General features: G+C 45.4%; 1 long non-coding RNA gene across 7 annotated transcripts in view; it reads right to left on the bottom strand.

Annotated features, from left to right (window-relative positions):
- Nucleotides 1-23,719, bottom strand: part of LOC128094524 (uncharacterized) — a 180,374-nt gene that overhangs the window by 67,545 nt on the left and 89,110 nt on the right. For 3 of the 7 annotated variants that reach the window (XR_008212994.1, XR_008212995.1, XR_008212992.1), the window contains exons 7-9: nt 22,697-22,817; nt 22,401-22,480; nt 18,430-18,482 (exon numbers count right to left, since the gene is read on the bottom strand). This is a non-coding gene — a long non-coding RNA (uncharacterized LOC128094524). Of the gene's footprint in view, nt 1-18,429; nt 18,483-20,650; nt 22,481-22,696; nt 22,818-23,719 lie in introns of those variants that run through there. The other 4 variants (XR_008212990.1, XR_008213002.1, XR_008213001.1 and 1 more) reach the window with 2 other exon arrangements.

The raw sequence follows: 23,719 nt of genomic DNA, 5'->3' as shown, positions 1-23,719 counted from the left end.
ATATAAGCAACAAATGAGTTCTTGCATGGAGGACATGCTTGAACTAACAAATGGCCTATTGTTCACCTAAAGTGCAAATTTAACTGGGCTTCCTATGTGTTATCCACCCTAACTGGCAGAGAGCTCCCCAACTCAGTTTCATTTCTAATTTGTTTCCAAGTGGCCACCAGAACTGCCTCTGGACACTTGAGGAGCACCTGACTGGTGTGGGCTCAGGACATTGTTTCAGGTGCAGCTGATAGTTTAAAGCTTTAAGAGTGAGCTTGAAAAAAAAAAGAGTGAGCTTGAAGGAACTCTTTGTGACTCTTCTCCATTCTCACACTCTGCCTTTTAGCTACTTCTAAATAGAACTTTTCACGCAGGCTATTCTATGCTCCCTGTCTGCAAAGCAGTATTTTTTTTTTCACCTGAACAGACATAAAGAGCTCAGTGTCCCATGTAGAAAAGGTGATATTTAAAAATGGCCTCCTGTCTTTCCCCATCTCCAGTCTCACTGATTCTTCTTTCCTTCCCTGACCCCTGTGCCCTTTGTTGGTTGTATAATAGCACCCCTTATTTCTCAACTGGAAGACACAAGCAGAGAAGGCATAGTGTGCCTTGCATCTAACATGGGCTAGGGGAGGAAATATTATTGATCTGAGAGATCTGTCCCAAAGTAGAAACATGCTCGCCCTTACCCCTTTGGGTATGGGAGTCCCCTTAACTACTGCTGGCACTTGTACTGTCACACAGATCCTACCATGCCCATCCTATTCCAACGTCCTGCCTAACTGTGTGCATGCACTGATAATCTTTTATTATGTCATCATGCATTTTAGTATGTGATGGCTATTATGTTTTAGAGGCCCCTGTTTAGATTTATGGAGCGAATGAGAAAAGCACTTTTTTTTTTGAAATGCAATCTAATTAACCTGAGTGCATTTGTATGCCTATTAAAATTCACCTGTCTGGGTTTTTCCATTTATCATGATTACACTGAGAAAGGGGCTGACTCTGTGTTTAATGCCAGATGATCTATCATCAGGATGCTTTTAGTAATGATGCATGTCCAATGGACAGTTCTGTGTGACCAACCCTCCAGGCTCATATCCCAAGGATGCGTCAGAGCTCTCCTTGTGTACAATAGACACAAGAACAGCCTCATGGAGTTTCAGACTGGGGAAAGAGGATGGTCCTTTAAGTGGCAGCATGAGGACAAGCCATCTGATTACAGATGATAGTGCCCTTGATTCTTCAGGCTGTAGTCCAGGCCTAGGAAGGGGCTCCCTTGGAGTCAGCAGCCATTAGTACACAGCATTAGGCACAGGGCAATGAGCATGAGGCTTAGGCAGCCTCCCATACTGAAGCTGCAACAATTTCCCTAATCATTTCACACCAGAGGACAGCTCTGCCCATCTGTGAGTTTGCACCCCTGCAATTAGGAAACACTAACCCAATACCAGATGAAGCTAAACTACAGCCATAACCCCAGGAAAGGAGACACTGTACTCAAGGGGAGACCCTGGGATAAGAAGGCTGACTCCACAGAAACTCAGTTTCTAGCTGACCACTCACAAAGAACTAGAGTGCTGAGCCCACTTGAAAAACACAGTGAAGCTGGGTGCTCAGTGGAATTAACCCAAGTTTGCATCTGGCCAATTCCTGTGGCAAACTAGAGATGCATCATGGGTGGGCAGTCTCACCACCTGTCTACTTCCCTTCTCCCCTACAGGGCGCAGGTCTGTGTTTTCAGCAGCTGCAACTTCAGAAGTCTGCAAAAGGCTCTTTACACACCCTCACCCCACTGGATCCACTACGGGCTGCCTCCAGTGAAAATCTCAGGCTTCTCTGAACTGGAGATGCATTAACCAAAAGAGCCAGATACCCTAACTTCAACTGTGACCCCCTGCCTAGTATGACCCCAGAAGACCAAATACACAACTCTTGAAGCAGGTTCATGACAATTTTCACAGACACCATGAGCCCCTTTAGGACAATCAAGTTTACTAGGAGATGCAGGAAGTATGCAAGCTCCCGTTGTGCTTGAGATAAAGGAGGTTCAGGTGAAGACAATGTAGGCAAGAAAAGGCCTTTGAGTAATGTGGTCATCAGAAGTCTATGTATTTGCATCAAGAAGAAAGTTACCTGGGTGCTAATTGGTTTTTAGCAGCCTTTAGCATTTGCTGGTGTGTGTGTGTGTGTGTGTGTGTGTGTGTGTGTGTGTGTGTGTGTGAACCTAATTACAGTAAATAAATAAATAAATAAATAAATAAATAAATAAATAAATAAATCGTTTGCTAGGGTTGCATACACAACCTGGAAAGCTCTGAAAGTGGACTGTGGTGATTAAAGTTTGAGAAATTACAATCTGATGAAAAAAGATCACTTTTTGTGACCTTGAATCTATCCTTGGGCTATCTGCCCTGAGTTGGCAAGGGCTGGTGGGGGTAGGAAGAGCAAGGAGTGATGAAGTGCCCCATCTGAGCTCCAGAACTGAAAGACAGCCTCTCAAATCACTAATAGGCAGACCTCCAAAGTCTCCACGTGATGAGGGATGGCAACAATGGCATGTGAAGCTGGTTGGTGAGAGGGGTGGGCCTAAGTGGGCATGTGGATGGGTATAAGGGAAGGGGTGCCAGTCTCATAGCTGCTACTTTTATAAAATTATTTCATTGAAAAAATGCTTAAAGATCAGGTGCTAGAGAGATGGTTCAGCGGTTAAGGACATTTGCTGCTCTTTCAGGGGACCAGAATTCAATACTCAGCATCCAAATGGAGCCTCACAACTATTTGTTAACTCCAGTTCCTGGGGATCTGATGCCCTCTTCTGGTCCCTGCAGGTACTGCACTCACCTGGTATACACACATACAGGCAGGCATGCACACAAAACACCTCCCCCCCACACACACACACACAAAGAAAGAAAGAATGAAAGGAAGGAAGGAAGGGAGGGAGGGAGGGAGGGAGGGAGGAAGGAAGGAAGGAAGGAAGGAAGGAAGGAAGGAAGGAAGGAAGGAAGGAAGAAAAGAAATGTGATGATATTGTGTCCCCCAATATATTGTGCACCCTAATAAACTTATCTGGGGTCAGAGAAACAGAACCAGCCACAGCTAACCTCACCTTGCCAGCTTCTCACCCAATCCTGTTTCCTCAAACTGGAAGCCTCTGAGTCCTCACCCGAATGGATCTCAGCTGAACTGCTGCTAAAAGCCTAAAAGCTTAAAGGGCTGATTTAAAGTTCCTGGTTTTCATACCTTATATACCTTTCTGCTTCCTGCCATCACTTCCTGGGATTAAAGGTGTGTGCCACCATGCCTGGCTCAGTTTCCAGTGTGGCCTTGAAATCACAGAGATCTTGATGGATCTCTGCCTCCCGACTGCTAGGATTAAAGGTGTGTGTGCCACCATTTTCTGGTCTCTATGTCTATCTTGTGGCTGCTCTGTTCTCTGACCCCAGATAAATTTATTAGGGTGCACAATATATTGGGGGATACAATATCACCACAAAGAAAAGAAAAGGAAAGGAGAAAAGAAAAGAAAAGAAAAATGGTTAAAAGTCAAACAAGAGGCAGGTGTAATGACTCATACTGTTAATCCCAGCATTCAGGGAGGAGAGGCAGGTGGATTTCTGTGAGTACTAGCCTGGTCTACATAGTGAATTCCAGACCAATAAAGGCTATATTAAAAAAAAAAAAAGTCAACCAAATTCTTTGCAATTTAAAGATCAAATAAAAATAGATTGTATTCAACTTTTAAAAAACTGTATTTCTTAAAATCAGTATTGTGGCAATCAGTAGTAGAATAACATGGAAAGCAAAATTTTCTTGAATTTAAAACAAGTGTCACCAACCGTCTGTCAGTTAACACTTGGGATCTGTGTCTTTGAGCACTGACTAACCCTGGATATGGGCTATCAAATCCAAGCATTGTAGTTGTACTTCAGACAGACAGAGCCAGCCTGAAGCAGGAAGCACAGCTGCTCATGTATAAGGATTACAGTGACTATTCGAGACCGTTACATTATGATCAATTATTCTTCTTACCCTTTAGCGTGGTGCCTGGGACCCAAAAGTGAATATTCATGGCCTTTAATTGAGATATAGTCTCCTGGCCCTCCAAATGCTTACTTTATCTTTTTTTTTTTATTTTTGAGACAGGGTCGTCCTACAGAGTCAAGCCTCACCTCGCACTTGTCATCCTCTTGTTTTACCCTCTGCAATAACACCCTTGCTCCCCCAAATTCTTGCCCAACTCTCACCAGAGTCAATCAGATCTTCAGTTCCTTTACCCATTACCCCATCTAACTCCTGGTAGGTGGCAGCCTGGGTTAGCAACAAAGTCTCTACCTTCTTCATCCTGCCCCCTGGCCCCAGAAAGACACCAGAAGGATGACTGGGAGATCTACCACTAGAAGATCTTGAGAAAATCAAGTGCCATCGTTATGAATTCCCTGCTGTTTGACTGGACTGAAAGCCACGAGTGCACCAATGGGAGTACAAATAAATACATAATCATGTGTCCCTTGGGCAGATGTCAGGCCAACTCCAGCTGTTAAGTGATGCCCTCACCACAAAGGCAGACACAGTACAGGAAGGTGAAGTGATGCCTGCAGCCCTGCATCCTCTGCTCCATCACAGCCAGCAGTCTGGAACCTTGCTGTATTTGGAAATCCATCTCCCTGAACCGACGCAGACAGCTTAATGAAGCAATATTTATGGAGCTGATACCATGGGGGATGGCTGCTCCTTTTCTCCATCTTCTATTTTTAATATTTGATCTGGCAAACGTATTATTAAAGGAATATTTCAAGTCTGATTACTCCTCTATTTGACTGTGTGTGTTATTCATGCACGCTGAGTGTCAGGGGAAATTGTGCCTGGTTTGAGAGTTTTATTATGTCACTCTTTCAAACAGCCCTTTGCCCTGGTATAATAACCACTGCCATGCAAGGCTGTGGGTCCATGGTCCATCTGAGGCACCTTGTTGTGGCCTTCTCCTATTCTTCTGCTCCCTATGACTCCCAGCAGGACTCTTGTCCTGTGGATCTGGAATTTTACTCAGGAGGAGTGGTCTCCCTGACTGTGTGAAAAGTCACCTTGCTTTGCTGGCTGCTGTTTATTGAGTTGTGCCCCCTCCACACTAAGCCCAATAGAGAGAAGAAAATCACACTGGTATGGCCTCTCCTTGGCTGGAAGCCTTGGTCCAGCCTGGGATTCACTGTCCTAGGAGTCTCAACTCTGCTTTTCCTTTCCCGAGACTCTAGATGAACCTTGAACCACCTGGAAAATCACCTCCTTTGAACAACAAGTCCTACTTCTAACTTGGCTTTTAAAGGCTAGAGGGACCCATGAGCAGAGATTCTGTCTCAACAAGGGACAGACACCGAGGTCAGGCAGGCCACTGACTCACCTCCCGCTGGCCCACTGAAGGATGTGGTCTAGCTCATCACCAACTCAGCATACAAACGGCACTAGTTGTATTGTTTGTTGTTGTTGTTGCTTGTTTGTCTGCATAAATTATTTATTGTTTGCTTTTCATATGAGAACCAGATGGAAAAACACTTTCATCTGTGCGGGCAACATGGTCCCTGCTGTATAAGTACTCAGCTGTGCCACTGTGGTACTGAGGAAGCCACAGCAGACACAGAGAGCATAAAACATTGTGTGAGAAGACAGGCAATGAGTTAGATTCCTGCTTCAGACTTTTTTTTTTAAAATTAGGCACATATTCTAAAAGAAAAAATGGGAAAACAGTTTTTGTAAAGATTCCTCTATGCATGGTATGACACAGTGATCAGCATTCAGGAAGTTGAGGCATAAGAATCTCCAGCTCAAAGACATCTTTAGCTACATTGAAAGGCTTGGTTGAAATAAGAAGGGTCAAGAATGGGAAGGGTAGGAAAAGGAGAAAGTCTCAAACATCTTGCCTTGATAAAGAGACTTGGCTGAAGTTACTATGTTTTCCCTAATACATTAAAAATATTCAGTTGGCATTAAAAAAGTTTTCTTATGTCTCTCTGGGAAATGCTAGGTCAGACAACTACAGAATCAATGTGAGACCACCCAGCAGTCTAAGCATTTAATTCCTCTTGAGTTTTATCAGAAAAAATCAGAGAGAAGGAAATGAACCAAAGCCAAAGGCTGGCCCCAAGTTTCCCCTGCTTCTGGGGAGCCTAGCACAGTTTCTAGGCAGTAATAAAAACTTTCATTCACTCTCCTTGCCCAGATGCTCACTGGCAGGGTTGCCATGTTAGAACCCACATCTTAGCAGAACCAACACGTGATTAATAAATGAAAGATAATAAACATGATGCTATAGAAAAGAAAAATGCAATGGAGAAAAATAGGCAAAGAGAGAGAGGACAGAGAAGCCTGGGCTCCTTAGACAATGTGGTGAAGAAAGGCCTCTCTAAGGAAGAGTCCCCAAGGAAGGATTAGGATTAGGAGCACAAGCAAGAGTGAGCTGTATAAAAGGCAGGGAAGAGTGGGCTCAGGGTGGGCAACTGTGGGTGCAGGTAAGGACTGTCTAACCATGGGCAAGATGCCACCAATAGCCAGGAGAGCATGCAAGAAAGCATGGGTAAGGAGGAAGAGGGCTGGAAGGGAAGCGGCAGGTCTATAATGCTAGTAGTGCCCAGATGAGGGGGCTTGGCCAACTCAGAATTCTCATCACTATCCACTCACTCCACCACCTCCTTTGGAAGCTGACATCAAAACACACATTCTTTGTCCTGAGGATTGTGGATCCATTGCCTCTTTCCCTGACTTATTATACATTTGCTTCAATCATATTTCCCAACCCTTGAAGTACATATGAAGTTGTATGAACTCTCAGAACATTAAACATATGGCCGTAGATGGATAGCTGATGAAATCCCCCAGCTGACCAGCAGCAGGCAGGACCTGCCTAATGAAATCTTCAGCAAGGATTAGATCATCTCCTCTGGCAGGCAGTCCAACTTAACATCCAGTTGCCACCCAAGTGTAATTTCCACTGACTTGAAGCCCCACAGATATTTTTGATTTCCCAACAGCTGCCATTATACAAATTTAAATGCAAAACGGACAATACGCCAAAACAGATGTTCTAGGAAATCTGATTAATTCCAAAGAGTTGGGGAAGGCTGGAAGGCTGCCTTCCTCAGCACATTCTTGAGCAGAGCTGCTCGCAGGTTCCCTTGGTATGTTTGGATGTGGCTTTATTACATTTCACAACATCCTTTCGGCTCTGATGCCGGAAAACCAAATGTTGCAGAAATGAACATTGACGCATTACATCCTTAAAAGCACCATGAGCTTTTTTGTGGAGCCAAGGTGCTCTATAAATATTCCTCATTTATCTATCTCACCATAGCACCTGTCAAGTACATAGCCATTTGTACTTGACATGTACATGGATTACCAGTTTACGTCATTCACAGGTGCTGTATAGCCAAGGCCTTCTACCCTCACAACCCTGGGATGACCACCGGTAACAGTGTCACTCTTTGTATCACTGACACGAATCCTGGTTACTTTGGGTATCAGTTTTCTTTTTCATATGGTAAGTTCAAAGACAATGCCACACATTATGGCTTTGTGTGTGTGCGCACGCGCACACACACACAGAGAGAGAGAGAGAGAGAGAGAGAGAGAGAGAGAGAGAGAGAGAGAGAGAGAGAGAGAGAGAGAGAGAGAGAGGGGCAGTGCTTGGCAAAAGGAGCCAAAACAGTCTCAGGAGATTGGGTCTGATTATTGTGTCCCTGAGAGCTACAGCCTCTGTTCTCTGTTCATCGCTATATCCTGGCACCTGCAGAGGGTCCAATGCCCACTTACTGACTCGACAGTGGCACAGCACAACACAATTCACATTGACAATAGTGACCTTGACTCCTAGCATGCCTTTCCTTTTGGCTGGTCCCAGCTCACTGCCCCCAACTCAGAGACCTACACAGGACATGGAGCAGCCCTCCCCACTCAAGTCTCTCTCTAGCCTATCACCTAGTTTTATAGTCTTAATAACAGCACTTCTCACTAATGACTCCTTGTTCAGTTTCTTGTTTCTGGTTGGCACTGAACTCCAGAGGAGAAGTAAGCCCATGACACTCAGGACCATAGGCGATATCACCCCCATAATTCCTCCACGAGGTTGCAGTCCCTGTAAATATGCTTGGGAAACTATAGGCTACTCAATGAGAAGTGCAGTTAGCTTGCTGAACTTCATCCCAAGAATACTTCACTGTTTGAGGAGGCTAAGTTCAGAGCCAGGGTCCTCCAATTCCAGGCTGGCAACTGTAGTAACTGAGAAGTTGTCTGAAAGCTCCTTAACAATGGAGTTTGTGGAATTGAAGAGTAGAGAAACTGCATCTGGACAATAACTAACTGAATGTGTGCAAGAGACCCATGGAATCTCTCTCTGCCTGTAGCTTAACTTCCTGCACCAGTCTGCATGGAATGAGTTGAACTGCAGTAACAGACATCCCAACATCTTCAGGATCTATCTCACTACAAAAAAAAAAAAAGAAAGAAAGAAAGAAAGAAACTCAACAATGAAAGGGTTTTTGTTGTTGTTGTTGCTTTTTTGTTTCTTCCCTGCATGTCCCATGAGGTTCATCTGGAGGACTCTGGTCCTTGCTGCACTCTGGAGTTCAGGCTAACAGAGGCTTTCTTGACACTAGACAAGGCTCAGCAAAGCATGCACTGGTTTTGGAGCAACCCTTGAAAGTGATTCACATCTCTTTTCCCTGCAACTCATGGGCCAGAACCTGTCACAGGGACTTGTCAGCCCTGCCAAGTGCTCAAGGAGCAGGAAATTGGTCACACTTGGTTGTGTCACAGACAACCATCACCTTTCTATGTCACTACACTGGAGAATCTGGGAAGACGGACACAAGGGCTAATGTCATTAAGAGCACATGCTGTGCCAGAGTGTCCCACATACTTTGCAGACAATAACCCCATCGTTGTCAATCCACATGGACTTCAGGCACTGCAGGCTGAGGCATAGGGAGTCTCCTTCTCTCCCTCTCTTAACCCATAATGGACTCCAGCCATGAGGCTTAGCTTCTCTGAGCTCCCCTCCCCCATTTTTAAGATATAATTCCTATACTATTCCCTCTCTCACAGTCAGAAATGGATCCCAGCTGGAGGATCTTCAGGGAACCTTCCCCACCACAAGGCAGGGGGACTGAGAGAAACATCCTGAATTTCATTCTACATTGAGAGAAGGAAATCTGGAGACACCATGCCTGATGAATAGGGAATGGCATCTTATCAACAGTATGTCAGAATTTCAGAAGGTTAGGGGATGGACAGGCCATTGAAAGCTTTGTATTTTGTCAAGTCAACAATTATTGATAATCACCATCATTTCACAACAGAGAGGGCAACATAAGGCCAAAAGCATGGGGAAGGTGTAATTTCCGAATAAAGGAAAAAGTACCCTCTAAATTAAATAATTATAACTATACAAAATATCAGTCATATCTGTTTTCCTCACTTCACTGAAAATCAGAGCAAAAGTCAGCACAGGGCAGCACCATCTCCCAAGAGCTGGCAGTCTCACACTGAATGGCAGGCAGAAGCTTTGAGCTAATGAGCTCCCCTTTGGTAAATAGGCAGCTGGTGATAGCCATGAGTGACTGATGAACTACAGGTGGAAGATCAGAGGCAAGTTCCCCATTAATCACTCATGAGCCCCCTCACCCATACTCTGCCACCCTCCCAGAGTTGCTTTAGCTTCAGGATGCTTCATCATCTCCTGTGTCACTCAGACACCAGCAAAAAAACCTGAAAGGAACTTAGGAGGAAAGATAGTATTTTGGCTCATGGTTTCAGAGGTTTGCATCCAATATTGGCTGGCTGCATTGCTTTGAGGCCTATAGTGAAGCAGAGCATTGTGGTAGAATGGCAGGACTGCTTCTCATGTAGAAGACAGGAAGCAGAGGCAGGAAGAGGAGAGATAAATGTTTCAGAGTCTTGCTGATAGGGACCAACTTCCTCCAACTAAATTTCTACTTCCACAGTCCCACCCAGCTCAATAGTCTACTTAGATGTTGGATCTGTCAGTTCATTAACTCACTGATTAGGTCAGATCCCTCAGGACCTATCTATAGAAATGCCATCACAAACACAGCACACCCAGAGATGGGCTTCAGTACTCTCCTAGGCTACTCTCAGTCCAGTCAAGCTGACTCTCATGCTTAGCTATCACAACCTCTTCAAACATCTCTTCTCTGCCTACTCTGAGATCCCAGGCTCTGGGATCTCCTGGAATCCTTGAGCTGGAGTTTTGCATAGCATTCTCCATGGACAGTAGGTGACACTTTCTTTACAAAACTTGCCCTAAGTCCCTTGTCCTTGATCATGTGCTCTTGATTAAAAGGCCATGAAGAATTGATTTACCAAAACTTTAATAGTCAGATGCAGCAGACATGTATGTAATTTAATGACAGTTCCAGACCCATCTCTCATGGTAACAGTTGTCCCAGGGCTGCCACTTTGATCACAGAGTGGAAGCAGATGAGTCCTGCTCTCACTGTGCTAATGGTCTCAAGGTCAGCCTTCTGATTTCTGCTTCTTTCAGGCTTGCACTAGACCTGCACAGTTAGTATGCATGATGCTAGAGTCTGAAAGAGGAGCCATTGAACTTAAAGCTTCTTGCTAAGAACTGGGGAGGAAGGCAGATCTGGGCATGTTGTGATATCAGCTGTATTTCCATCCTTGCATTAGTCAGCATATTTTGATAGTAAGTCCAGACTCTCCACTCTAATCGGCCCAAGCATTGATAGGACTCTACTGGCTTCTGAAAATGAAGAGGCCAGTGTGAGCAAACTCAGCTGCACAGAAAGCTTCTTCTTTCTACTTATAGCTACAGAAAATGCTGGCTTGACTTGGTCTGGGCACCATTTCTGGTGTACTTGATAGTTACTGGTTGCAGACACCATGGTGGGATCAAAACAAATATAAATAAAACATGTTATCTTTTCTCAGAGAGTGCACAATCTTGCTGGAAAAAAAAAAAAACTTCAGCAGGTAACTGAGAATGTTGTGAGTGACCTGTGCACAATGCTGCTCTCTCAAAGCCTGGGTTCATTACACAGCACAGGCTTACAATCAACTCATTTTTGCTACTGGTTATAGCTTCCTCAAGTCTCTGGCCCATATGTGCTTATCCCAGAAGCATGGTTAAGAGCCCAGCATCCTGCCCATGTGCAAGATTTGTATTTGAACCCTGGTTCTGCCATTCATGAGGTCTGAGATCTTCCACAAGTGTGATGATTAATCTTGACTGACAACTTGATTGTAATGAGAAATGCCTAGGGGATTGGTAAAGTGCATCCCTGAGTGTGTCTGTGAGGGAATTTAAAGAGATAATTAGATCATAAGGGCTCTGACCTATGAATGGATTCATCTCTTGATGGACTTATAATAGGATGGCATTATTGGGAGGTGGTGAAAGGTAGGAAGCAAGACTTTAGGAGGAAGTGGGTCACTGGCGGAGAGGTTCCTTGGTTCCACATCTGTCTTTAGTCTTTTCCTGCATTCCCCTCTCTCTGCCTTCTGACTTCCCAGGATATCTTCCGCCACACTTTAAGTACTTGAAGCAAGGTCACCAGTAGACTGAACCCTCTGAAGCCATGAGCCAAAGAAATCCTGGTTTAAGTTCTTTCTGTTGCATATTTAGTTACAGTGATGGTTCTAATTTCTTTCTGTTGCTGTGATAAAACGCTAACCAAAAACAACTTGGGAGGGGGAGAGTTTATTTTAACTTACAAGTTACAGTACATCATGGAGGGAAGCCAAGGCAGGAACTCAAGGCAGGAGCTTGAAACAGAAACCACAGAGGAACACTATTTATTGGCTCACTCCAGGCTCACAGTCAGCTGCCTTTCTTACACAGAGTGCCCAGGTCCACCTGCCTGAGGTCAGTACCACCCACAGTGGGATGAGCCCTTCTACATCAATTAGTAAACAAGAAAATGCCACCAAAGATGTGCCCATAGGCAAACACAATTGAGGCAGTGCCTTAATTGAAGTTCCTTCTTGCCAGTGTGTCAAGTTGGTGATAAAATTAACATGGACAGTAAGAAAAAGACAGTGAATGCAAAAATTGGTCAGCTTCTCTACATCTCTGCTAGCTGCTGGATGGTTGGTGGGGTTTGCAGCCCCTCTCCTTTGGAGCTTGGGACTGCTAACACTGCACAAGTACATGCAAAATGAAGACAGTATGCCACCAAACAGGGGTCCCAGGCAGGAGCTTCACTCAAGACAGAAAGGAACCTGGTGTTTCTTAATGACTGAGACCAGCAGTCTCATTGCTGGGGAAGACTCTCACTGAGCACAGGAATCGGGGTGGGGGGGACTGAAATGGGTCTCAAAACCAGGTTCAGAAACAAAATGTGGAGTCCTGAGCCAAGGAATGGCAAGAGATGGGTGAAGTTTTGGGGGAGGAGCATCTTTAGAACAAGATTTCACAGCCAAGCCAAGGAACCTTGTGCAAAAACCACTAGCACTGGGTCTGGAGAGATGGTGAAAAGCACTTCTTCCTCTTCCAGAGGACCAGAATTCAGTGCCCAGTACCCACGTTGGGCAGCTCACAAACTCTTGTCACTCCATCTCCAGGGGACTGAATACTCTTCTGTCCTCTGTAGGCACCCCCATATGTGCATGCATGCACATACACAGTCACACAAATGAAATAAATAAATAAAAACTTTAAAGACCACTAAAGCAGGATATAGCTTGCCCGTGGGATGTTATTCATCAGGAACCATAATTCTATAGGAGGAGGTAAAATGACCAAATCCCACTCACCATGGACCTCAAGGAGTACCACAGACATTGAATTTATGTACCCACAGGGAGCCACATCACAGTGCTTTGAAAATCAAATCAGATCCTGGAGAAAACATGTTAGAATCTAGTTTCTTCTGGATTCAAGCTTCTAAAATACCATTTTCATCCCGTACCTGACCAATAGGACAAAAGCCATTTTTCTAGACTGGCACTCAAGGCCCTCTACTGCTTGTGAATAAAGCTTTCATAGTGAATATGGCTCAATTATGCTTCCTCAGTTACCTTTCTCTGAGGGGACAGGGACATGGTCCAACTTCTTCTAAGATCACCCATGCTAATATTATGAAATATTCTGTAATGCTTTGACTGAAAAAGCAATCGTATGGTATGTCTGTAAGTCTCAGGAGACTAAGGCAGGAGGATCATGAGTTTGAGGCCAGCCTGGGCTACTGTGGTGTTCTGAATGATAAATGCCTCCCAGGGAGTGGTGCTGTTTGGCAAAGTTATGAAATTTTTTAGGATGAGGAGCCTTGTTGGAGGGAGTATGTAACTAGCGGCTTTGGCATACTTTGAGTTTATAGCCACTTTTCCCTTCCAGTTCATTCTGCTTCCTATGTGTGGATAAAGATAAGATGCTTCAGCTTCCTGCTCCTGTCTTCATGCCTGTCTGCTGCCATTGTGGATTTTCTTTCTGGAACTATAAACTCAAATAAACTCTTTCTTCTGTTAGTTGCTTTTGCTCGTGATATTTGTATTAGTCGGGCTTGTCACAGCAACAGAAAGTGATTAATGAGACCTTATCTCTAAGAGACTAAGAAGGGGGAGGAAGAAGAGGGGGTAAAACAAGAAGAGGTAGAGAGAGGCAAGAGAGAGAGATAGAGATAAGAAGACAGTTGCTTTGTTGAGTCTCTAGTGAGGTCAAGCATGTGGCCAGCTCAACTGGGACCCCTGGGTCCCATCAGTACCATTTTCCTAATTAAACCAACTTGGGCATTTTCTGTTCTCTGCCCCTAATTACCCCAAAGATGAATTCCAGTCATTTCTGAGGCACTCTGAGTCTGGAGAATAGAAACCGAGTACCTACAAACTTGCAGCCATTCTGAAATGCTTTCTCCATTTGTGTCCTCCCAGGAGACCCCCAAGTTATCCCCCCACAACTTGGGGTAGCACTGTTGAGAGAAAGAGATGCAGCCCATGGCCAGCCCATAATGTCAGACATCCAAGAAAAGGTGCAGAGGGCACATCATTGGCCCCTTGATTAACACCAGACTTAGCATATCTCACTGCCATTTACAAAGCACATCTGTGTGTGCTCTAGTCCAGTAAACAGGCAGTTTATTCCTTGGACCAGTATTTCTTTTGTTTACTGTTTTGGCTTTGGGTTTGTTTCCTGTGTATGAGTCTCATACACAGTTTCCTGTGTATCAGTTTGCCTTGTGTTGCTATCCTTATGTGGATAAGGATAAGACTCGTCCCCCAGTCTCTACTCCTTCATGTTCATTTGTCGTGAGTCCTCTAACTTGAAGGACAATCCAGGCCAGATTTTCATGTGACAGAGCCATCTTGGAGGAGTGTTTTACAGCCTTAATTCTTGAGAGACCCTGATCCAGAACCATGCAGCCAAGTGACCCTGAACTCTTGATCTAGAAGCTCTTGCCTCGGAAACTCCAAGGATAATAAATGTTGACAAGTTGTTTTAAGCCATTAGCTTTGGTGTCATGTGTTCTGCATCAAGAGATAATTAATACAAAGGAGATCTTCCACTGCAGCTAAGTTCCTCTCACACACTTTCTTTGCACATTAAAACAAAATCCTTCTGTTATATATGGTTGACTTTAGTAGGACACAGATCCCGAGATTTAACTGTACCCTAACCCAGTGACCAACCACGTGGTCTGTCAGTGCAGTGACCCAGCTTTGGTTCAGGTGACCCAGATGTATTCACATGCCCACAGCTTTTAGTAGAACAATGTCTGGTTGGGCACTCATAGCTACCACTATACTGCTCACCACTCACATTAGCAAGAACATGACTGAACCAAGACGTGTCCCTGTCTGTCACCAGTTCCACAAACAATACTAAAGCAGCCCCAAGCATCTTGTTGTCAAAGAGATTTTCCTCATATGTAGGCTGTGGTCAGAAACATAGTAAGAGTATTGTTCTGGCAGCTGGGGCTGCTACCAGTGCCACCTGCTGGCTTCCCTGAGGCATGCCTGGGCCAAGGTGCATAAGGTTGCATCATTCCCTACTGTCTCAGGCTCTTGATGCCAAGAACTGGGGGAGTGAGAGGGCTCACATTTGTCCAGAGCACAAGCTTCCAGCCAACAGTGCTGGAGGCAGCCCATCCTCTCATCCTCATGGGCAATGACAGATCCATCTTGTAAGCACTAAACATGGAGTTCACACTGCAGGGCTGCCAGCCAGCACTTGACAGGTCCTTATGGAACTCCCATTTTAAGGGGGAAAGACAATCAAGTCACTACAACTTAGCAAACATTCATGAACAGGAAATTAACATGGGTCCTGCTTTCCAAAGCTCACCTCTAGCAAGTAGAGAAATGCAGCACCACCAGTGAAAAATTGACAAGGCTCAAACAGAAATTCCTAGAGCCCCTGCCTCTTCTAAGCACAGGAACTGAGAGTAGAAACATGGAAAAAGCAACCCATTACATGTCTTACCTATGGCCTGGCTCTGAAGAGGATATAAAGAGAGGCTTTTAGTGAGTAGCCATGGCAGATGCTGTCATGGAGATACAGAAGAGCAGCATATACTGAAAGTCTATGTCCATAATGTTGTATGGCATTAGTTATATAAGTCAGCTAGTGCATATAGTACACATAACGCTGTGTAAAAAACAACTCTAAGACACTGTCAACTACACCAGCAAGTGTCTGTTTCTTATTCACAAGTTTAATGGTTGACTGAGGCGCTGCTGGTCTGGATTATTGTTCGAGGGTAAATGTGTTCTCATTAGCAGCCATCTGGAGAACTCTTCTCAACATACAAACTGCAAGACGGGAGTGCAAGAGGCCATACCGCCTCAGAGTCCTCAGGAGTATGTGATGGACCTTATGACTGCTCACGATGCATTGGTTACAGAAATTATGTGGCTCAGGTCAAATTCAGAGGGGCGGGAAGGTATGCTCCATCCACAGTGGGCTATAACAAGGGAGATATAAAGAAGGTCTACAGAAGAGGCTGTGACTACAAAGGCTCAACGATTCCACTCATTGTGGACAGTTGAAATGTTGCAGGTCCAGACCCAGACTACATTGGGCTATCGTTAGCCCTCTCAATAGCCATTCATTGCCCACCACTGCATGTGACCCAATACCCTGTGACTCCCAGGAAAATCCTTTAGAAGTATGAATGGACCTTCCACCAACCCAAAAGCTAAGAACGTCATTGAATAGCATCTTAATCCAATCAGAAAGTTCCTCGCTTTTCTATGACCCTCCTGATATTTCTGAAATATTCACACCAATATATCTAAAAAGTATCTTGCTTTGTGATTTTCTTTTTTTCTGTTACTATGAAACTTCATGGAACCATTATCTTGTTGGAATATGGAACTTGGGGAAACTCATATCTGTGTTCCCAGGCTGTGGTCACTTACATTTGGTTTCAAAATAAATGCATACCCACTTTTAGATAACTACTGTATTTTTGAATTAACAGAAAAAACTGAAAACACATATTGGAGATTGATATGAAAGAGACTATCTGATTCTTCACCAAACTACTTCTCTTACCCTCCTGGACACAAAGCCACATGGCAATTCCCAGCTTCCTTTACAGTTAGTGTCTGAATCTGGCTAATAGAGTCCTCAAGTGATGTTCTGTTCTTACAGGCCTAATCCATTAAGACTATCCACTCTACCCTTGTCTTCTGGGTAAACACACAGAATCCATCAGGCAAGACTAAATCCCAAAATGATTGCAGAGCCACAATGTAGAAGGAATCTGGGTCCCCGAGATATCACTTCATTGAGGACATTTGCACTCAGGAAAACTTAATTAGTAGTACACACATTAATCTGTTCCAGGGCTTGTAGAGAAATATACTTTGTGATTATTTGTCAGAGATAGTAATAGCAATAGTAAGCTATCTTACTATTACCCCATGTCACAGAAACCTTTGATGAATGGTTAAGTGGAATACAAATAGAATGAAGTTAGGACCTAGCCTCCACTCTGTTTAACATGGTTGAGGCAAATTAAAAGGCATGGGATAAAAAACAGAGACACACTATACAGTGGTTCAAAACTGATGCAACCAAAGAGCTGTGTTATAGCAGGACATCAAGTGACTCAAGTAGCAAAGACACAAGACTACGACTCCAAACCATCTGTGAGCAAACAATGGGGATACCATTAACTGTCCTATGGTCTCTCCATATTATTAACCTTCCCAAATTGTATATCTGACACCACAACACCCCATCAAACTCCACATGAGGACAGAAAGGGGGAAATGCTTTCTGGGAGAATCCCAGCTCATTCCTGGAATTCTCCACCTGTGTTGGTTAGGTTTTCTTTATCAACTTGATAATAGCTAAAGTCATATGGAGAGAACCTCAATTGAGGAAAGCCTCCATCACATGGCCTGTAGACAAATCTGTGGGATATTTTCTTAATTAAAGATTGATATGTGATATCCCAGACCACTGTGGGTCCTGGGCAGTATAAGAAAGCAGAAAGCAGACTGAGCAATGTATGGAGAGCAGGCCCATAAGCAGCACTCCTCCATGGCCTCTGCTTCAGTTCCTGCCTTCAGGTTCCTGCCCTCACTTCCCTTAATGATGTACTGTGACCTGGTCATGGTGTTTATCACAGCAATAGAAATCAAACTAGGACACCACCTTTCCCTGCTCTAACTCATGAGCAATCCTCCCACTCATTAGAAGTTACCCAAAAAGAGTTATCCAAAACACTCCTTTTAGGATTCATCTCTTCATCCTTCATTTGTTCCAGATAAGAACCTGGAAACCCTGAATGGAGGCCCCAGATTGCTCTCCCCATCTGTGAGACCATTCCAGCCTCCACCTACTAGTAACAAAAGAATCCAGAAGCTTAAATAAATAAGATGAAAATTGACTTCCTATAAGCAGAATGCTTTTTGCCTTCACTCCTACACCTCTGGCCTTTTGGTCCTATTACCAATAAATAAGCCTTGCTGTCCTCCCTCGGGCACAGAACATACATGCCCAAAGTGGATAGTTGGCAGAGAAGAGGCAGAAAAAGTGGAAGGAAGAAAGCAACTCCCCTGTAGAGACCACAACTACAGTGAGTGTTCAGGGGTATGAGTTCAGGGGAATGAGTCCAGAAAGACTCATAGACACACAAGGACACAGAACACCACACTGGCATACAACCATGAACAGTCATGGGAGGAAACAAAACCAAAGCTGAATATGTCTGCATAGACACTGACAGATGAATATGCACACACACATGGAGGTGATGGTGGGGAGATGGAGACACAACAGGTTCTCTAGACCCTCTGAACAGCTAGCTCCCTGGGTCTCCATGCAGCTCTGTAATTGGCACTGAAGATTCCATGCAGATTGTGAACTTGTGGTTTTGCTCTTGACTGTTGCCATTTTACCAGACCACTGTTGCAAAGCCCCCCTACCCAGGTTGGCGCTCTGCTCCATGCCCACTCACTTACCATGTGTGACCTATTCTGGGGAGCTCCAGCAATCTTCTGGTCCAGACAATCTCCTGGTAGTAAAGAAAAAGGTATTAAAACTGCTGGGATATTGAAGTGTATGTATACCATGTCAAGGGTACCTCCACTTCCACATGATCCTTCCGCAGCTCAGAGCTGTCAGGGCTGAAAGCTGGGCTCTCCCTGTCAGAAGGAAAATGGCAAAGGGAGGACATTTGCTATCAGCACTCTCCTTCCTCTCAACCTGAGAATGAAGTCACACCTGCCTAGAGTGCCAATCATTCATTCAACAAACACAGTCAGGTAGCCAGGCCCTGGGTACTTGGTGTAGAGATGAAAGGCCAGTGTCAGGCCTGGAGACACACTCTGGAGGGAGCGATAAGATACCACGTGACACTTTACATACACCCTGAAAGATCTGAATTTCAAGAGAAACCTGAACAAGCACTTGCTTAACCCCAGGGTTGAATCTTAAATGTGGAACTGGAAGCTGCAGTGAGGGGGATATTCATGAGTTTAAAACAGTTTACACTTCTGCCCCACCAGCCAGCTGTGCTAAAAGTTTCCTTAATGCAAGGCCTCTTCCCACCACGCCCCTCACACCTTACTGCCCAACCTTGGTCATTCAATTGCCCAGGGGCCAGCCACTCACTCAAGATGGCAGAGTTCCCTTCTTTTCACCCTCTAGGGGGTCTAGCAAGCCTTGTACTGCCTAGGAAGTTGGTGTCTGGTGGACCCAGACTTCTGCCTTGGTTTGAGAGACCATAGCAATTCTGCAAAGCTCAGATCGTGCTGCAGCCACTCAGCCCTGTATCCAAGCACCCATAGAATTGGAGCCCTTTCTTCCCCACTAAGAAGCACCCAGTCTATCAGGCAGAAGAGGAACACTAGATCCCCAGCACCCATCTCATAACACAAGGTTTCTCCCCCTAGGACCGTCTCTGCCTGCCAAGCCTCAGAAATGACTCAAACTCAGCTGGCACTTGTACTAATGAACTTGGACGTGTCTGAGTCCATTTAATGACATTTAATTATGCACTGCTTCCCCTGACAGGTTCAGGAAGATCTACACTGACTACTGACCTATCTGGCTGCATCATATATATGACTATGCAGACCTCAGGCTGCTCCCTGGAAATTGCACCTTTGCCTGGGGCGAGGATGGAAGTCCTATAGAAACAGCATTTAACATCTCTCAGAGGATCTTAGGTGGAGTTCACCTGCCAGGTCTCCTAATTCAACAACATTCATTGGACATCTATACAGGGCAGAAAGCTGGAACTAGACACATGTACACTAAAACCTCCAGCTCCAAGGTATCCAGCAATGCCCGTGAAAGACAGGAGGAGTTTGGGAAAGGAGAAACAGAAGTAGGATACAAAGACTTCAGTCTAAGGGAGCCCTGCCCAAGTCTTGCAACCCTAACTATTCACACTCACTTGAGTGCCTCTGGTCCTAGTGCTTGGAGACTGTATGGCTGAAGCTTGGTTCTTTCTCCAAAGCAGCTTCTCAAGTCCAGTGTCCAAGAGCTAGTGGGGTGTGGTCCCCACACATTATCATCTCTACAGCCCACAGAACCATGTACATTCCAGTGAAGCCATTGATAAAAGCATGGCCCATGGACTTGTCAGTAGGAAGACTCAAGCCCACCATTCAGACTGAATCCCACCATACCACACCAAAATCCCAATACGTGCAAGACCTACCTTTCCCATCTTTTTATTCCGTATTCCAAAAAAAAGGTATGGGTGAGAGAAGAAATATAAAAGGGAAAAAAAGAGGCAGAAAAAAGCAGATGAAGGAAAGGAGAAGGAGGAAAGGAAACTAAATGTACCTAGACCAGACTTCTCTGGGCTTTGATACCCTTTGAGGATGACAAGGAAGCCCATGTTTGGCTTCATACAGTTCTCTAGAGCTGTGGCTCTTTTCCAGGATGGTCCAGGGACCTAAGACAGTGTACTGTCTCCCACAGAAGATCTCTTGTTGAGTAACACCTGATAGCACCATGTTGTCCCCTGCCATTTGCTTAGTCATTGGTATTGAAGGAGCACATGCATTTGCTGTTTTGTTTTTTTTTTTTTTGTTTTTTTTTTTTAATTTATTTTGCAATACAATTCAGTTCTACATATCGGTCACGGATTCCCTTGTTCTCCCCCCTCCCGTCCCCCTCACCTCCCCCCCAACGCCCCCCCCCCCCATTCCCATCTCCTCCAGGGCAAAGCCTTCCCCACAGACTGAGGTCAACCTGGTAGACTCAGTCCAGGTAGGTCTAGTCCCCTCCTCCCAGGCCGAGCCAAACAATCCTGCATAGGCCCCAGGTTTCAAACAGCCAACTCATGCAATGAGCACAAGATCTGGTCCCACTGCCTGGATGCCTCCCAAACAGATCAAGCCAATCAACTGTCTCTCCCATTCGGAGGGCCTGATCCAGTGTGGACCCCTCAGCCATTGGTTCATAGTTCATGTGTTTCCATTCATTTGGCTATTTGTCCCTGTGCTTTGATCCCAGCTGGATCAACAACAGAGAGGGAGAATAAGGAATAGGAGACCATGGTAAATGAAGACCACATGAGAACAGGAAGAAGCAAAGTGCTAGAGAGGCCCACAGAAATCCACAAAGATACCCACACAACAGACTGCTGGCAATGGTCGAGAGACAGCCCGAACTGACCTACTCTGGTGATGGGATGGCCAAACACCCTAATTGTTGTGCTAGAAACCTCATCCAACTACTGAGGGATCTGGATGCAGAGATCCATGACTAGGCCCTGGGTGGATCTCTGGGAGTCCAATTAACGAGAATGAGGAGGGTTTATATGAGCGAGAATTGCTGTTTTGTTTTTAAGAACCACTTTTCCTTCACTATTGATCTCCAAGCCTGAGGTCCCACTTCCTTGTTACATAGGAACAATGGAATGCCCAGCATGACACCTGCCAAGAGCAATGTGGCCCACCCCCCTTAGAACCCTCTCTGTATACGCAGCACAGAGGGATCCTTGATATGGTAACTCTATGGGAAGGGCTATTTTGGATTGAAAGGTTTTGAGTTCTTCCTCCAGAACACACCAAGGTTCTACAACCCCCAGGAAGTAAGGGTACAATTGAGAAGATGGTTGAAGGCAAATACTGCAGCTGCTGAGAATGGTTCAGAAGGCTTGCTGAGTCTTAAGATAGTATATGGTCAGTCCATGTCTCATTTAGGGGAGGGATCCCAAGCCAAGGAGGACCAGGAACAGAAAGCAGAACTGCCTTTGATGTCCCACTGAGTCCTCATCCATACCCCAGCAGGCAGCCACTGCCCCAGCTCAGGCCATGGGAAGAACTTAGATTCAAGCATGTGGTATGGAAGGCAGTCAGGAGGCAGACACACAAAAGGAAGAGAGCAGGAAAGGGACTACTGCCAACAAAAGGCACAACAGAGAGCAGGATACTCCTGAGGACATCTCAGTGAAACCAGTGGACAGGCCTTAGCTGCCCCATGGGAGAGCACACTGGAAGTAATGTGCACATGTTTCATCTTGTCCTGGGTCCTAGGTCAATACCCCAGCCAGCTCACCTTACACCTGTACTAGTGAAGATCCTTGCGAGAAAGGACCACAGTGGGCAAAGGAAAGGTGGATGCCAATCAGAGTCTGAGTGGCCAGTCCTGGGCATGACATGTCATGCTATCTTTGTACTCAAGGAGCTCCCAGGGATACAAGGGTGGGAAGACAAGAAACACATCCCATTAGAGTATCCATGGCTTGTTTATGATGACATTATTCTTCAGCCCATGTCCTGACAGACAGACAGCCCCTGGACACAGGAGTGGGCAGAAAGCTATGTTGGCTGGCCTGGGCTGCTGTAGGATACAATAACAACAAACCATTCTGCTACTGGAGTCCATGGAGTCCACATGCTTGCACCTCCCGCACACCAAACCTGTCTCCAGGGATGACAGAACAGAGTAGGCAGGAAAATGTGCTGCTCACATCGGGAGGCAGAAGCAAGAGGCAGGTCGCTGCTCATTCTGAGAACCTTTGGATGATTCACATTCATCACACACAGAGCCCTGTGGGGAGGAGGAAACAGCTTTCAGTCTCTTTAAGCAGGGACATCAACTCTACCTTTGGTCTCAGCAGGCTGTGTGACCCAGTACTACTCATCCACTTCTCTAGGAGACAGATTTCCCAAGGAGAAGTACCATTGAGGTTAAACAACCATGTCACCAAGACTGGGAGGGAGCAAGGTCCCCAGCTCAAGTTCTGCCCTGGCCACATGTACTTACCTTGCCACTCCTTGTACTACCTCATCGTTATGAATGTTGTCACTATGTGTCCAGTGCACAGAAGTCGAAGCAACCTTCTTCAGGGCCAGTATTAGATGTTCCGTCTACCAGCCCTCTCACCCTACACAACAAAGTAGATTGAAACAAAAGTTTTAAGAGCAGGTGTCTGAGGGTGGCGTGGCCAGAGCATAGAGCCTTAGTGTCTGGGCACTGGTCCACACATCCTGGCTTAGCTTTCATGAATCCCCAAAGACATTCTCTCAAGAGATTCCAGCTCATTAACTTGCCTCTACCTTCTCTTCTTGGTCCTGGTAGAGAAAAGTGCAAGGTGTCAACCAATCACAAGTTCTGTTAGTGTCCAAAGTGTGGAGACACCAGGGCTGGGCCAATGCTTGCCTTTTTCAAACTTCTTCCAGCGCCAGGTGGAGGAGTTCCAGGATATTCTGGTCCAGAATTTGAGTCAGCATCCCCACCAGGGAAGATAGGTGCTTAGGGTCGGGACAGGAGAGACCTTAGTCATCTTGTCCTTCTTAGATTGCAAAGACCTCCAAATGGCCTTTTCAGAGGCCAACCATCCATCAGGAGGTCCTTTACATATCTCATCTGTCTATTGAGTTGTATCATGGCCTTTGTCTTTCCTTCTCACAGCAAAAGGCTAGGGGCAGAGCACCAGTCTCCTAGTGAGAGCTGCTGCCATCCCAGTCACAGATGCCTGTGCCCAGGGGGATCCTTCAGTGACAACATGAATAAGAGGAATCGTGGCTTTTAGTGAGGCTTCCTGTACTAAGTGAAAGCTTTCACTTATGATGTCATTAGCAGTTTCTCTCAGCCAGGAAGAAGCTGTGCAGTAACTTAGCCATAGCCCGGAGGGTAGGGAGTGAGAAGTAGGTGGCATGCAGAGTGGTTGTTGCCTACAATGATAGATTATAGATCACTCCCTCCACTGGGTCTTCTAGATGGACCAACTATACTTTTACCTACCCTCTGTCTAACCCTGCACCCCTCCTTCCTCTACCTAGGCAC

The sequence above is a fragment of the Peromyscus californicus genome, unplaced genomic scaffold (assembly GCF_007827085.1).
Source record: "Peromyscus californicus insignis strain IS unplaced genomic scaffold, ASM782708v3 Scaffold_4__1_contigs__length_199733344, whole genome shotgun sequence".
NCBI lineage: Eukaryota > Metazoa > Chordata > Mammalia > Rodentia > Cricetidae > Peromyscus > Peromyscus californicus.
This window is presented reverse-complemented; position numbering and strand designations above follow the sequence as displayed.